The sequence below is a fragment of the Podarcis raffonei genome, chromosome W, assembly GCF_027172205.1.
Source record: "Podarcis raffonei isolate rPodRaf1 chromosome W, rPodRaf1.pri, whole genome shotgun sequence".
In the NCBI taxonomy this organism is placed as follows: domain Eukaryota; kingdom Metazoa; phylum Chordata; class Lepidosauria; order Squamata; family Lacertidae; genus Podarcis; species Podarcis raffonei.
In genome coordinates this window covers 21422535-21438726 of record NC_070620.1, presented here as the reverse complement: position 1 = coordinate 21438726, position 16192 = coordinate 21422535, and the positions used below count along the sequence as shown (strand labels likewise).

At 45.6% G+C, this 16192-nt stretch overlaps 1 pseudogene; it reads right to left on the bottom strand.

The window, feature by feature from the left end:
• Nucleotides 1-7073: 7073 nt before the first annotated feature.
• On the bottom strand, nucleotides 7074-7710 carry LOC128406032 (craniofacial development protein 2-like; annotated as a pseudogene).
• Nucleotides 7711-16192: the final 8482 nt, after the last annotated feature.

Genomic DNA, 16192 nt, shown 5'->3' with positions numbered 1-16192 from the left:
ACTCAAAAATTCAGCCACTATTAAAATAATTTGATCATTCCTGTCCAAAAGTAGGTCCTGAATCGTTGGTAGCACAGAAATCAGCCAATTGAGTTCTAAGGCCTCTAATAATTGTCTTCTGGCATAAATGCTAAAATCACAAGAAAAGAAAATATGCTCCAAAGTATCAGGTTCCTGTTTACTACATTTGCAGAGACGCTCTGATTCTGGGAGAGCTAAAACAGCAGTAAAATGTGTAATCCAAGCTTTATTATACGCACCCTTCCCAGAGTCTTGCTGGTTCAAGCTTCTGTGTGGATTCTTATTAATCAGAGTTCAATCCTTAGTTTACTTTGGGAATGCCTCAATTTCCACTTAATTTGTTTACTTCACCAGAAGGATTAATATCAGAAGAGCATTCCAGTTCAGGCAAAGAAGACCATATCATTGTGAGAACTTCATCAACTTTCTGGGTCTTTAACAGCTGGGAATTGTCGTCTGTTTTGGGCAACTTGGTGTTATCGTCAGCTGATGTCCCTTTAGCCATTTGCGTAAAAGAAGAATGAAGATTAATCAGAGAGCCACAGTTAGAATGCTGGGCTGGAAAATCTCTCCGTGTATTATCTGTTGTTAATTGTTTTGGTAGAGCACGCTCCTGTGCTGTACTTTCCAGCTCAAGTCTAGAAGCCCTGGCACTCTTTATGGGAGTAATAAGAGGGCTGATGTTACTGTCTTTAAAGTGTCTTTTCAAAGTGATATTCCATCTTCTAATATAAAAATTCCTTTGAATTAAAAGCGAGGGAAGAGTAGGGGAGCTGAAGGTAAGAATTATCCATTTCAAAAAGATGCCCCTTGATAGCCAGGTGATTTCTGCCAGTTCAGAGGGTGAAATATTGCGATGCAGAATTTGTGATAGTGCGTGCATTATTTCCCATTTACTATCCCACCTGTTAACATTGTACATATTATTTCCAACTAAAACTACCATTTTTCGATCCTGAAATATCAAATTTGATTTAGGAGATTTATAGGTTTTGTTTAAAGTTTGCTTATTCATTGCCTTTTGTGGTGAAGAGTGGCAAATATTTTTATTTGCATAAGCAAAAGAAACCTGTTGAGTGGGCACATTTGTCTTGGAGCTCCCACTAGTGGCATTTGCATTTCATCCATTTGGGGAGGAGACAGCTTTAAGAACTTCTTCCAATTTAATATGGACTGTATTCAATTGCTTGTACAGATTAGATATTGTTCTATACATTAATTCAGTTTGCTGGGCCAGTAAAATTATTCCATCAGCTGAGTTAGATGGAAGGTTCTTAGCACTGGGATGAGCAGTGGAGTTTCATACTTCTCCCTGCGAACAGCACGATAAAAAAGATTGTGAGTCTTGCAACGTATCCGGGCATTCCAAGGCATGGCCAGAACCTCTGTATTTTACTGGCAAGGGGGTTTAGGTTGAACTCACATCTAAGTTCTCAAATTTATTCACTGTTGGTATGCCTTTAAGAGTTTCAATAAGGTCCACATCAGCTAGGAAAGTGCTAATTTTCAATTGTTTCTTGGCAGAGCTGGGTGAGTTTTCAGAAAATCTCCTTCTACGCGTCTTTCCTCCCATATCTCAGCTCGAGGCTTCCCTCATCCACAACTCAAACCTCCAAGTGTAATCTCCAAAGCCCTTCTTTCACACCCTGGGTGTCCTTGGTCCTCAGGGCAGGCAAGGTGATGCCCACCTTCATGGAATGGCGCCAGCTGGGGCTCCAGCAAGGCAGCGCAGCAGGACTTTAATCCTGAGGCCCTCGTCTCCTTAGAATGCTGGACTCATCTAATCCCCTATTATTAATTTATACTCGTATCAGGAGCTGCGGCCACTAATTGTTGATGAACGTCGAGGCTGGAAGATCTCGGCGACCTTCCAAACGTTTGTTGGCAGGAGATTAAAACAGCTACTATAGCTGATATGTAGCCAATAAAGATTATGTCAGCCCAGATAATTATTTTAGCTTTAAAAGTTTAAAAAAGATAAAATTGGCATAACATAAAACAAACTAAAAAGACCAGAGGTCAGGATGAAGCTGCCTCCCTCGGCACCATCAGCTAATGTTCCCAAAGCATACTCTCTTGTGCATGCTGTTTCAAAGTCTGCTTTTTCCTCTTAGGTCTTTTCATCATATAATACTCAGTGGTCTAGCCACATAAATTTCTGCAGCTGGGTGAACCCTTGTAATGTAATTTGATCACCAGACACAGCCAGCCTTTCTGTGTTGCATCTCCTACAGTGCCATAGTTATTGGTGTTTCGCAACTTTCTGACTTGTTGCAGGACCTTAGCCAGACCTAGCAGAGTATACGCAGAGTTCACGAAAACAGTCGGATACAGACAGGATGGACGAAGCAGGAACCAGTAACTTGTACTTGTAGGTGTTTATTATATACAGTGGACTATTTACAGGAACAGAACAGAACACGGATCTTTAACTAGCTCTCTCTTACACGACTCACAACTCTCAACCTCCAACTCCTCCAACAACTAACACATTCCAGTCAGTAGGCCATAAATCATTATTCCCGTGGGAGAGCTTGACCAATCATGGAGCTGTCTTCATGCCTCTGTATCACCAGGCAGATTTTACTTCTTTACATTGCCTTGGCTGTCGGCCAACTCCTAATTGACTCTGTGTGAAGCTGCACGTATTCAAAATCCCAACAATAGTCCAGAGAGGAGTGGAGGGCATTCAGTTAATAGGATAGCTCCAAGGCATTTCAAGTCTTTCAAGTCTTTTGCCTCCTCTTCCAGAGGGAAAGACCATCTCACCCTCCAATCCTGCCCTGCTTCTGTCAGGTTCCTTTTCTTTTCTTTTGGAGAAATTTATTGGGACTGGTAAAAGAGTTACTGTCTCTTTAAGAACTCAGTTGCAGAGGGAATTCTAGTTTTGTTGCTTCTGCCAATTGTGAGAGAAATGAAATCCCTTGTTGTTGTTGTTGTTGTTGTTTAGTCGTGTCCGACTTTCGTGACCCCCATGGACCAGAGCACGCCAGGCACTCCTGTCTTCCTCTGCCTCCTGCAATTTGGTCAAACACATGCTGGTAGCTTCGAGAACACTATTCAACCATCTCGTCCTCTGTTGTCCCCTTCTCCTTGTGCCCTCCATCCTTCCCAACATCAGGGTCTTTTCCAGGGAGTCTTCTCTTCTCATGAGGTGGCCAAAGTATTGGAGCCTCAGCTTCAGGATCTGTCCTTCCAGTGAGCACTCAGGGCTGATTTCCTTCAGAATGGATCGGTTTGATCTTCTTGCAGTCCATGGGACTCTCAAGAGTCTCCTCCAGCACCATAATTCAAAAGCATCAATTCTTCGGCAATCAGTCTTCTTTATGGTCCAGCTCTCATTTCCATACATCACTACTGGGAAAACCATAGCTTTAACTATACGGACCTTTGTTGGCAAGGTGATGTCTCTACTTTTTAAGATGCTGTCTAGGTTTGTCACTGCTTTTCTCCCAAGAAGCAGGAGTCTTTTAATTTCGTGACTGCTGTCACCATCTGCAGTGATCATGGAGCCCAAGAAAGTAAAATCTCTCACTGCCTCCATTTCTTCCCCTTCTATTTGCCAGGAGGTGATGGGCCCAGTGGCCATGATCTTCGTTTTTTTGATGTTGAGCTTCAGACCATATTTTACGCTCTCCTCTTTCACCCTCATTAAAAGGTTCTTTAATTCCTCCTCACTTTCTGCCATCAAGGTTGTGTCATCTGCATATCTGAGGTTGTTGATATTTCTTCCGGCGATCTTAATTCCGGCTTGGGATTCATCCAGCCCAGCGTTTCGCATGATGAATTCTGCATATAAGTTAAATAAGCAGGGAGACAATATACAGCCTTGCCGAACTCCTTTCCCAATTTTGAACCAGTCAGTTGTTCCATATCCAGTTCTAACTGTAGCTTCTTGTCCCAAATAGAGATTTCTCAGGAGACAGATGAGGTGATCAGGCACTCCCATTTCTTTAAGAACTTGCCATAGTTTGCTGTGGTCGACACAGTCAAAGGCTTTTGCATAGTCAATGAAGCAGAAGTAGACATCCATATCTTTCTGGTATAATTCCTCTGTGTATTCTTGCCACCTCTTCTAGATGTCTTCTGCTTCTGTTAGGTCCTTTCCACTTTTGTCTTTTATTATGGTAATCTTTTATACTCAATTTCAATCTGTTACCCCCGAGGATGTGGACAGGCTGCTTGGACGCGTGAAACCAAGCACCTGTCTCCTTGATCCTTGCCCATCCTGGCTAATAAAAGCAAGCCGGGAAGGGATGGGCGATGGGCTCTGTGGGGTGGTGAATGCTTCCCTCTGTGAGGGAACATTCCCAGATCCGCTGAAAGAGGCGGTCATTAAACCGCTTCTTAAAAAAACATCTTTAGACCCGGCCAGTATGGCCAACTATCGCCCAGTCTCAAATCTTCCATTCTTGGGCAAGGTGATTGAGCGAGTGGTTGCTGAACAACTCCAGGCACGCCTGGAGGATTCGGACCATTTGGATCCCTTCCAATCGGGATTCAGGCCTCATCATGGGACTGAAACTGCCTTGGTCGCGTTGGTTGATGATCTCCGAACAAAGGTGAGAGCTGTTTCCTAGTTCTGCTGGATCTCTCAGCGGCCTTTGATACAATCGACCATAACATCCTTCTGGACCGTCTAGAGGGGCTGGGAGCTGGGGGCACTGTTATACAGTGGTTTCGCTCCTTCCTCCTGGGCCGTGTTCAGAAAGTGGGGGGGGGATGAGTGTTCAGAATCCTGGACCCTCACTTGTGGGGTGCCTCAGGGTTCCGTCCTCTCCCCCATGCTTTTTAACATCTATATGAAGCCGCTGGGAGAGATCATCAGGGGGTTTGGACTGGGTGTCCATCAATATGCAGATGATACCCAGCTCTACCTCTCTTTCAAATCAGAACCAGTGAAGGCGGTGAAGGTCCTGTGTGAGTGCCTGGAGGCGGTTGGAGGATGGATGGCGGCTAATGGATTGAAGTTGAATACTGACAAGACAGAAGTACTGTTTTGGGGGGACAGGGGGTGGGCTGGTGTGGAGGACTCCCTGGTCCTGAATAGGGTAACTGTGCCCCTGAAGGACCAGGTGCGCAGCCTGGGAGTCATTTTGGACTCACAGCTGTCCATGGAGGCGCAGGTCAATTCTGTATCCAGGGCAGCTGTTTACCAGCTCCATTTGGTACGCAGGCTGAGACCCTACCTGCCTGCAGACTGTCTCGCCAGAGTGGTGCATGCTCTAGTTATCTCCCACTTGGACTACTGCAATGCGCTCTACGTGGGGCTACCTTTGAAGGTGACTCGGAAACTACAACTAATCCAGAATGCGGCAACTAGACTGGTGACTGGGGGCGGCCGCCGAGACCACATAACACCGGTTTTGAAAGACCTACATTGGCTCCCAGTACGTTTCCAAGCACAATTCAAAGTGCTGGTGTTGACCTTTAAAGCCCTAAACGGCCTCGGCCCAGTATACCTGAAGGAGCATCTCCACCCCCATCGTTCTGCCCGGACGCTGAGATCCAGCGCTGAGGGCCTTTTGGCGGTTCCCTCATTGCAAGAAGCAAAGCTACAGGGAACCAGGCAGAGGGCCTTCTCGGTAGTGGCGCCCGCCCTGTGGAACGCCCTCCCATCAGATGTCAAAGCGATAAACAACTACCTGACATTCAGAAGACATCTTAAGGCAGCCCTGTTCAGGGAAGTTTTTAACATGTGATATTTTACTGTATTTTTGGTTTCTGTGGAAGCTGCCCAGAGTGGCTGGGGAAACCCAGCCAGATTGGCGGGGTACAAATAATAAATTATTATTATTATTATTATCTTTGTACGAAATGTTCCTTTCATATCTCCAGTTTTCTTGAACAGATCTCTGGTTTCCCCCATTCTGTTGTTTTCCTCTATTTCTTTGCATTGCTCGTTTAAGAAAGCCTTCTTGTCTCTGCTTGCTATTTTTTGGAAGTCTGCATTCAATTTCCTGTATCTTTCTCTATCTCCCTCGCATTTTGCTTGCCTTCTCTCCCCCGCTATTTGTAAGGCCTCGTTGGACAGCCACTTTGCTTTCTTGCATTTGCTTTTCATTGGGGTGGTTTTCATTGCTGCCTCCTGTATAACGTTGCGAGCCTCCATCCATAGTTCTTCAGGCACTCTGTCCAGCAAATCTAAATCCTTAAACCTGTTCCTCACTTCCACTGTGTATTCATAAGGGATTTGACTTAGATTGTATCTTACCGGCCCAGTGGTTTTTCCTACTTTCTTCAGTTTAAGCTTGAATTTTACTATAAGAAGCTGATGATCTGAGCCACAGTCAGATCCAGGTCTTGTTTTTGCTGACTGTATAGAGCTTCTCCATCTTTGGCTGCAGAGAATATAATCAATCTGATTTCGATGCTGCCCATCTGGTGATGTCCATGTGTAGAGTCGTCTCTTGTGTTGTTGGAAAAGAGTGTTTGTGATGACCAGCTTGTTCTCTTGGCAGAACTCTATTAGCCTTTGCCCTGCTTCGTTTTGATCTCCAAGGCCAAACTTGCCAGTTGTTCCTTTTATCTCTTGACTCCCTACTTTAGCATTCCAATCCCCTATAATGAGAAGAACATCCTTCTTTGGTGTCACTTCTATAAGGTGTTGTAAGTCTTCATAGAATTGGTCAATTTCAGTTTCTTCAACACCAGTAGTTGGTGCATAAACTTGGATTAAAGGTAAAGGTAAAGGTACCCCTGCCCGTACGGGCCAGTCTTGACAGACTCTGGGGTTGTGCGCCCATCTCACTCAAGAGGCCGGGGGCCAGCGCTGTCCAGAGACACTTCCGGGTCACGTGGCCAGCGTGACAAAGCTGCATCTGGCTAGCCAGCGCAGCAAACAGAACGCCGTTTACCTTCCCACTGGTAAGCGGTCCCTATTTATCTACTTGCACCCGGGGGTGCTTTCGAACTGCTAGGTTGGCAGGCGCTGGGACCGAGCAGCGGGAGCGCACCCCGCCGCGGGGATTCGAACCGCCAACCTTTCAATCGGCAAGCCCTAGGCGCTGAAGCTTTTACCCACAGCGCCACCCGCGTCCCTAAACTTGGATTACTGTGATGTTAAAAGGTCTGCCTTGGATTCGTATCAAGATCATTCTATCATTTTTCATATTGCATCCCAGTACAGCTTTCACCACTCTTTTGTTGACTATGAGGGCAACTCCATTTCTTTTACAGGTTTCTTGCCCACAGTAGTAGATATGATGGCCATCCAAACTGAATTCGCCCATTCCTGTCCATTTTAGTTCACTGATGCCCAGGATGTCAATATTCTTGCCATCTCATTTTTGACCACATCCAACTTACCCAGGTTCATGCTTCTTACATTCCAGGTTCCTATGCAATATTTTTCTTTACAGCATTGGACTTCCCTTTCGCTTCCAGGCATTTCCGCAACTGAGTGACCTTTCGGCTTTGGCCCAGCCGCTTCATCAGCTCTGAATCTACTTGTACTTGTCCTCCGCTCTTCCTCAGCAGCATGTTGGACGCCTTTCGACCTGAGGGGCTCATCTTCCAACGTCATAACTTTTATATGCCTGTTGTCTTTGTCCATGGAGTTTTCTTGGCAGGGATACTGGAGTGGCTTGCCGGTTCCTGCTCCAGGTGGATCACGTTTGGTCAAAACTCTCCACTATGACCTGTCCATCTTGGGTGGCCCTGCACGGCATAGCTCATAGCTTCTCTGAGTTATTCAAGCCCCTTCTCCATGGGAAGGCAGTGATCCATGAAGGGGATGAAATCCCTTAAAGGGCCCCTAAAGAGCTGCCCATGTGGGTGGCGCTGTAGTCTAAACTACAGAGCCTAGGGCTTGCCGATTGGAAGGTCGGCGGTTCAAATCCCGCGGTGGGGTGAGCTCCCGTTGCTCGGTCCCTGCTCCTGCCAACCTAGAGCATGTCAAAGTGCAAGTAGATAAATAGGTACCGCTCCAGCGGGAAGGTAAACGGCATTTCCGTGCACTGCTCTGGTTCGCCAGAAGGAGCTTAGTCATGCTGGCCACATGACCCGGAAGCTGTACGCCGGCTCCCTCGGCCAATAAAGTGAGATGAGCGCCACAACCCCAGAGTCGTCCTCGACTGGACCTAATGGTCAGGGGTGTAGGGATATCGCGGAGCGGGGAGTGGGGTCCGGAGGGAGCACACTTCCCCGCCAGCAGGCAGCCACAGTCTGCCTGCACGCGTGACCTTGGGGTGCAGGGCAACCCCCCCCCAGACAAGCCACAGCTGTCTGAACATCGTTCCACCTCTGCCTGACCTTTCGCGATCTCAGCAGTTTGCGTTGTCCTGTCTGTAACCGTTTTCCTTTGAGACCTTTTGTCTCCATTTGTCATACATTGTGCAAGGGGAAAATGACGCTGTGGAACAGGTGCCAAAATAACTTCGTACCACCCCACGATTTCGGGACGGAAGATGTGTAAAGGTCACAGCCCAAAAATGTATTTGCCTAGCTTGCATGTTTGTCTCAATAAAAGGAGGCTCCACAGGAATGGTGGTAGCTCGCTCGCTTCAGACCACCTGTGCGCAGCTCACATGATGATCAACACCTGACTTGGGCCTTCACTTCATCTGGCGCCCAACGTCTTTGGGGCTAGACTACTCACTTCGCTTGGCTTGAGCTACAGACACGTCCACGCATCCTCTATAAGGATCCCGGTGAGTATACGAAGGAAGGAAGATGGGGGGTTACGTTTCTGCCCAAAGATTACAACATCGTAAAGATCTCCAATATTTGCTCTCAAAAGCACGGCATCCCTGTTCCTCCAAGGAACTTAATGCTCTCTTGAAGGAAATTGATGCCCGGTGTCCCTGCTATCCAGAGGGAGGGTCTCTCCGGCTCAGGGACTGGGAGCAAATAGGGCAGACCCTGCACTCGGCGCCGCGATCGCCAGTGCAAGTGCTTCAAACCTGGCACTTCTGCAGAGATGCGGTTCAGCGGTTTGGCCCTGCAGAAGTTCAGCCTGTTCTTTCTCTTATCACCCCTCTATCTGTTGCTCCCACCCTGACGAGGGTGGTGGTCGCAGTTCCGCTGAGCCTGGCTTTTAAGCAGCCAGTGCCTGAGAAACCAATAGCTGCAGCTGTGGTTTATCAGGGTTCTCAGCAATCCCCTCTTGTATCTCAACCCAAAAAACTTCCTTCTGATACTTCATTTCAGCCCTCAAGTCTGCCTGGCTTGGCAGATCCAGCGGTGCCTTTTGAGTCGGTAAAGGCTCAGAAGGCAGATCTCTCCGCTGTAGAGGAAATGGTTAGGGAGGCAAAAGCATCTTCTCACCTAACTGTGGAAGGACTTGCTGACCTAAACATGCTCAGTCCGGTTGCAAGGGCACCGGATGCTCAGGACCGACAAGTTAGCTGTTGGAACCCTCTGCCTTATTCTGTAATCAGAAAGGTGGAAAAAGCCGATGATGAATTGGACTTGACCAGTACCTATTCACATGGACTGGAGGAGGAGAGGTCCTCAAACTCTGTATTGATTCCTGATGATTGGAAATCTGTAATGAAAATCTTGAATCCTAGCCAGTTTGTCATTTGGCTTAGTGAAGTTCACCAAGCTGCAGAGCATCAAGCCCATGTGCAGGCTGCCCGAAGCCTCCTCTTTGAACTTTTGGCAGGAGAACGGCAGTTTAGCAGGCAAAATCAGCCGCCTCAAGAAAGTTTTCCCTTAATTGCTGCATGCACTTTGCAGGCATTTATGAAAGCTGTTGTGAACCTGCAAATTCAACTGCTCCAGAAACAAGTTCCTGTGATTTCTGCATGCGCCTTACATGCCTTTAAAGCTCATAAAGCTGGCGCACTTGCAGGTGCTTTGCATTACTCAGGGAACAGCCAGTAATCGGGTCACCCTCTGACCCAGGACCAAAAAAGGGGGAATGTTTTCCTGTTCAGATAGCCCCACAGCCAGTAACATCTTTGAAAAATCTGCCACCAACGGCAGTGCGGGACTGAATTTACTTATGAATTTACTTAATTTAATTATGCAGGAAGACATCATTTTTTCATTTGCCTGGGGAGGTTCATCTCATTCCCATTTCAGTTCAGGGGGCTCTCTTTTCCCTGGAACTGTGGGTTTGATCCTCCACTAGTCCCATGTAATCTCTGCAAAAGGGACAACTGATTCTGTCTACATAGGCTTTTTTCAGAACGCAAGCGTGGCCACAGACTCTGCTAAGGGGAGTCTGTTTGCACAGCTAATTTTTTTTCCCTCCGCTTGCAGCTGCAGACAGCTCACTGAGAAGGGGGGTTTCCACCCTTCCGGCTTCTTCTTTAGTTGTGCTTTACAGAAGCCAAATTCAAACCTTGAAATCATGTCTGATTTTGTCTCAGCGTTGCCCTTAAAGTGGCTGACGCAAGAGCCTATTTGGATGGACCAATGACCAATCTTAGGGCAAAAATTAAATGCTTTATATGCCCTGGTAGCAGAGCAACTTGAAGTTCGGACTAGGTCCTGAAATCTGCTTCTGCTTGCCCCAATTAGAATTTCCCAAACCTTTATAAGTTACCCACTGCACAATTTCAGCCGCTGCTGAGTTGCAAAGAGAAGCAAAAGCCCCTTCAGAGGGTATTTCCATAAATGCTAGCAATTGCACATGTTCTTACTGAACAAAATGCCTCACTGGCACAGCATCTTGTAGATGGATCAGACGCTGTTAGACTTTGCGTTTAGCGATCTTAGTTACCACACACATTCCCACAGCAGACGTGCTTTACGTCCCACGAACACAAAAGCAGCCTACATTATAGGATGGCTGTACTTTGCCACCATTCATCCCAAAATGCTCCTACATTGAAGCAGTGGCAGACCTCACTAGGAAGGGGCGAGCCCGAGCCTTACAGCTCTGTGGCTTTGACCTTGTGCTTATTGCACTGCCCTTTCACCAAGCCGATGTGGTCACTTGGTTGCAATATTCTCTTCCTTGGCAAATTGCTCTCGCAGTTTGTAAGAGAATTAAATATTTCAACTTACCCAAGATGTTTGCCTGCCTGTCACCTACGCATTCCTCTCACAGCTCTGCTGCTCAGCACCCATCCCCCAAGTAATCTACTGACAGGGCACAGGGGAGGGGGGTGCTGGTGTGTGTCAACTTCCTGGAACTCAAGAGTGATGTATTTAAATTTGTTCCACCTCAACCTGCTTTCTTTACCCCAACGAGCAGAAATTGCTGCTTTGATTTTAGTTTTCTAAACTTTTCAGCCACACCCTTCAAATTGGTGCTGGACTCACAATGTGCCTATCAAATGATTCATCGATTGCCTATAGCTCAAATCGTGCATCTAATAGATTAAAATCTTAATTGAGTCTTTTCTCTCTTTTTTTGCTGTGCCTAATCAGCTAGCATGCTGTAAGTTTTTTGTGGTAAACCACATCCATGCACGTAACCTGCATAGCTCGCTCTCGGCAGGAAATGAGAGGGCGAATGCACCTCTGTGTAACTTGGCAACCAAAGCTTTGTTCAGACCTGGTAGAAGTTATGATGGTTTTTTTTTTCCAGCTATCAGAAAAACCGTTAGCTGAACAATTTCTTTTACTTTTACTGCCAGCCAGAGCCCGGCTAGCTCAGTTGGTAGAGCATGAGACCTTTAAATCTCAAGGCTTGCTCACATTGTTTCATAATCTCAAGCATTTCCACATGCTGTGACTCCTAGAGACACAGAAGCATTGCACTTGTGGCCAAGGGACTGTGCATTTTAAGCCATATTCCACAGTCCATGTCACACTTGAAACCTTTTCAGGGTTCATGAGACTTCCGGTTGAGCCCGATCCCAGCGCAAGCGGGGATTTTTCCGTTTGGGGAATCCCGGGCTTTCCGAAGGAAAAGGTGGTGCTACAGGGCGCAGTAGCCCCCGAAAATACTCTCTGGTGGATGTCCAGGAGTTCTGGTTCCCGCGGATGCCGGAACGCTGACCGTCTGGCCGTCAGGTAACTCCTGTTTGGAGCGAAGAGAACGGCGGGCAGGGAAGCGGGCTGAAGGGAAGCCATTGCTGCCTTCGGAGAGCGAAGCCCCGAGCTTGCAGGGAAAGTGCTCAATTCTCAAAAATCGTAAGAAATTCGGACCTAATTCGTAAAAAAGGATCGATTTGGCTAAAGGAAGGATCCGGATTAAAAAGCTAAAACTACGGAGGTCAGCCGTCTTCTGAAATCAGCTCAGACGCAGAACTGTAAGCAGAGCTGGAAATGGGAAGTGAGTTGCCGCTAGCGGCTTTGATCTTTCTCCTCCTTTCGAAACTTTTAAAAGTAACTCTCTGAGAAGTAGCAGTGGAAAAATAACAAAGTTAAAGGGGGAGGAGGGCATGACTTGGAGCGCAAATACCACTGCTCTGGTGAAGAAGGCCCAGCAGAGGATTTATTTCCTCAGACTTTTAAAGAAGAACAATCTGAGTGAGAGACTGCTGGTGTCCTTCTACCGAGGCTCCATAGAGAGCATTCTTACATACTGTATTTGTGCTTGGTTCTCCAGTTGTACAGCTAGGGAGAGGAAGGTGCTCCAGAAGGTCATAACCACAGCACAAAGGATTATTGGTCAACCTCTCCCATCTTTGGAAGAATTGTACGGTTCCCGTTGTCTTAGGAAAGCAAACAACATCCTGCAGGATTCATCTCACCCGGGATACAGTCTGTTTGCACTACTGCCTTCTGGCAGGAGATATAGAAACATCAAGTCAAGGACAAATAGACTGAAAAACAGTTTTTACCCGAGAGCTGTGGCCCTTTTGAATGCTGTAACTCGATAGTGTGACCTGGGAGATTGATGGGTGTGGGTGTGGCTGGAATGTGGTTTGTTGGTTGTTGTTGTTGTTTTGCTTTTGTTGTTTTTAAGGGATGGCATCCAATTTCGTTGCACTTGTGCAATGTTGCACGTGTGTAATGACAATAAAGAATCTATATAAAGAGTCAAACTGGAAGGAGTCTGTGAATAATCCAAGCTCTACCTTTGGAATATCTGCGCAACGGAGCTCCAGACTCCATTGCTACTATTTATAGAGTTGTGCTTCTTGTTAGGAAATTAAAGGAGAGAAAGCAATATTTGGATGCCACTTCGGCTGGATTCTTTTCTATTTTTTGTTTTGGAAGGACTGAAATTAGGTAATTGGTAATATTTTTATTATTTGGAATAGGGGAAATTTAAACTATAAAGTCACCAAAACTTTTTACACTACAACACAATATATGAGACTTAGAACCCTGTGGTCAAACAGGGAATTACAACTTGTTTGTCTGTTCTGGCTTGTTTTTTTCCCCCCTTCTATTTTTTTCTTGCCAGGCTGCTTTACTGGTGGCTGATTTTACAGTGGCTGGAACTGCTTCTATTTTTTTTTTTTTAAATTATGTTTATTAAAATTTTCAAAAAAGAGTACAAAAGAAAAACAGAAAAGAAAAAAAAGAAAGAAAAAAGAAAAGAAGAAGAAAAAGCAACAGTTGAAAAAGTTTACCTTAATTACATTCCATACCCAATTTCCTTGACTTCCCCACACCTGCCCTTCTTGTATTCCAATTCCAATTTTTAGCTCAGCAATTTTTGTCCCCCCCCACTTTACCTTATTTCCTCTAATTCAATTTACTTAATCAATTTTAACTTCTAAACCTCAATCTTTATATTTCAAAACTTATTCTTAACATACTTTTCCTAAATTCCCCCATCAATTTAATTAACCTATTTTAACTTAAAAATCTCAGTCTTTATACACCAACACTTATTCTTGACAATCTTTTGCTAAGGTCGGCCCTAAATCTCTCCCCAAATTCCCCATTTTTATGTTAGTGGCAAAAACCAACTTAATTAAAACAGAATTATATTTTTACACCCTTTGGATTCCCGAAGCCCTACCACCCCCTTTCCCGGTTTCGATCCCCAACCAAAGTCCATCAGTCCATCCAAAATCAGCCTGGCGATCTCACATCCGAGGCACTTAACCCTCTCTCAATTTCTCTCTGCCGGTTTTCTTGATAGTCCTTTATTTTAAATTCCGAATCTCGAAGAGGCTCTGTTCCAATAAGGTCCATATTTCTTCCAGCCAGACCTCCATATTTAACAATATGTTAATGTTAATGTTAGCTCTTATCCTCCAGCACAGTCACTTAAATTGGCCCAGTATAAAGTTAATTGCTCTTTTCCACAAAAAGAAAGGCATTCACACAACCTTAGTAATAAAATCCTCGCTTTACGATGTTTACAAGGCGGGTAGGCTGACTTCCTTTTAAACACCTTGCCCGATCGTGCCGAATTCCCAGAAATAAATTTCCCTTTTAAGTCCAATTACCGTGTTACTCACGGGTCGTTACTTTTGATCCAAATGTTCAAAGGAAGAAGTTAGTGCTCTCCATCCATGGCATGCGGCTTCACTCAGCAGGGGAAGCAGTCGAACTCTCAGCACCACGCCACTCCCATCCCCCGTTCCGAAGCCTTTAAAAAGGCTTCTTTGCGGGTCGGGGGGGGCGCAAATGGTGCCCACCGAGTCACCAGGTCCACAGGCTTCAGCGCCTGTGGTTTCTAAGGGTCCCCGCGTCGCCGTCGCGGCAGGACCCGACCCCTGTTGAGCAGATTCCCTCCGGAGCTCGGAGGGAATCCGCCATTAGACGATGGCGCCAACCCGGAAGTCCTGGAACTGCTTCTAAACGTGGGTGGCTTTAGCTTTCTTTTTTAATGTAAATTTATGGATTGATTGAATACAACAAATTTAATTGGCTAGATACAGAATATCTAAATTAAAATTTTGGACTTACGGAAGGTTTTTGTGGATTATATTTTCCCCAAATATAGAAACTGTCTAAAGTATTTTTATTCAGCTCTAAAATCGTTTTTATTTGGAATTGGAATATCTTCTTTTTTTCTTTTTCTTTTACTCTTTACAACTTTGGATTAATCTCTGCAAGAATTTCCATATGGTTAATATAGTAATGGACTAATATCTTTCCACCCCAATTTTTATGTGTGGCCGCTCCTATCGCAGGTTTTGGAAGTTTCATTTTACATTTTTGGATTGATTTAGGTGGGAGTCTTTGTGAGACATAATTCAAATACAATTACTATAATTGAATACAGTGGATTATAATTCTCATGAATGGATTACAATCTTATAATTGGCTATAAATCTTTTTATTTATCGTGGTTTATCTGTTCTGGATTATTTTGGACTTTGGTTTTTTGCTATCCCCAGTTAACTGGAAATAGCCTAATTGGTGGCAGAAGATACCATTAAGGATTAGCCTAATTGGTGGCAAGAAGCTATACGGGCCATACCATCTTTTCCTCACTATCATCTGTGAGATAAGATGGCGCCCGGCACTCTTCCTCTGTGCCTTTGGACGCTCGTGCCGATAGAAAACTTTAGCTCTTTGCAGCTCTCAGCAGAGTTCTTTGCTCAGCGGTAGAAAGTGTTGCCGTGTGGGACTTCCGGGTTAGCGCCATCGACTAATGGCGGATTCCCTCTGAGCTCCGGAGGGAATCGGCTCTGTAGGATCGGGTCTTGCCGCTGCGGTGACGCGGGGACCCTTAAAAATCACAGGCGGTGAAGCCTGTGAACCTGGTGACTCGGCGGGCACCATTTGCGCCCCCCCGACCTGTGAAGAGCCTTTTTAAAGGCTTCGGAACGGGGGACGGGGTGAGCGGCGCGGTGCTGAGAGTCGACTGCTTCTCCTGCAGAGTGAAGCCGCATTGCCATGGTTGGAGAGCGCTGACTTCTTCTTTGGAACAATTGGACTCTAAAAGTAACAACCCGTGAGTACTACAGAAATTGGTATCGTAAAGAAAAAAAAAATTATTTTAAGAATTAGGCACGATCGGGGAAGGTGTAAAAAGGAAGTCTGCCTCCCCGTCTTGTAAACAAGTTAAAGCAAAGACCTGCTAACTAAGGTCGAGAGAACCTCTTTTTTCCTTCTTTGGTAAAAGATTTTAATTTCATGGTTTGGCAGTATAAGAAATCTTGCTGGAGGATAAAAGAGCTAATTTTGGGAGCTGAAGTGTCACCCTCCCGGACCCGGGAGTGTTCCGCGAGAGAGCCTGTTGATGAGGTACTAAAGAGCTTGACAGCTGTCAAATTAGCTGTCAAGACAGAAAAAGAGAACTTTGTTTCTGCTGCTTCTGCTGGTTATATCTCTTACAATTTTTGTTACAATTTGTTGAAAACAAGGAAGAACCAATACAAACTAACTGGATTTTTGGATTTGAACTGGAATGAAC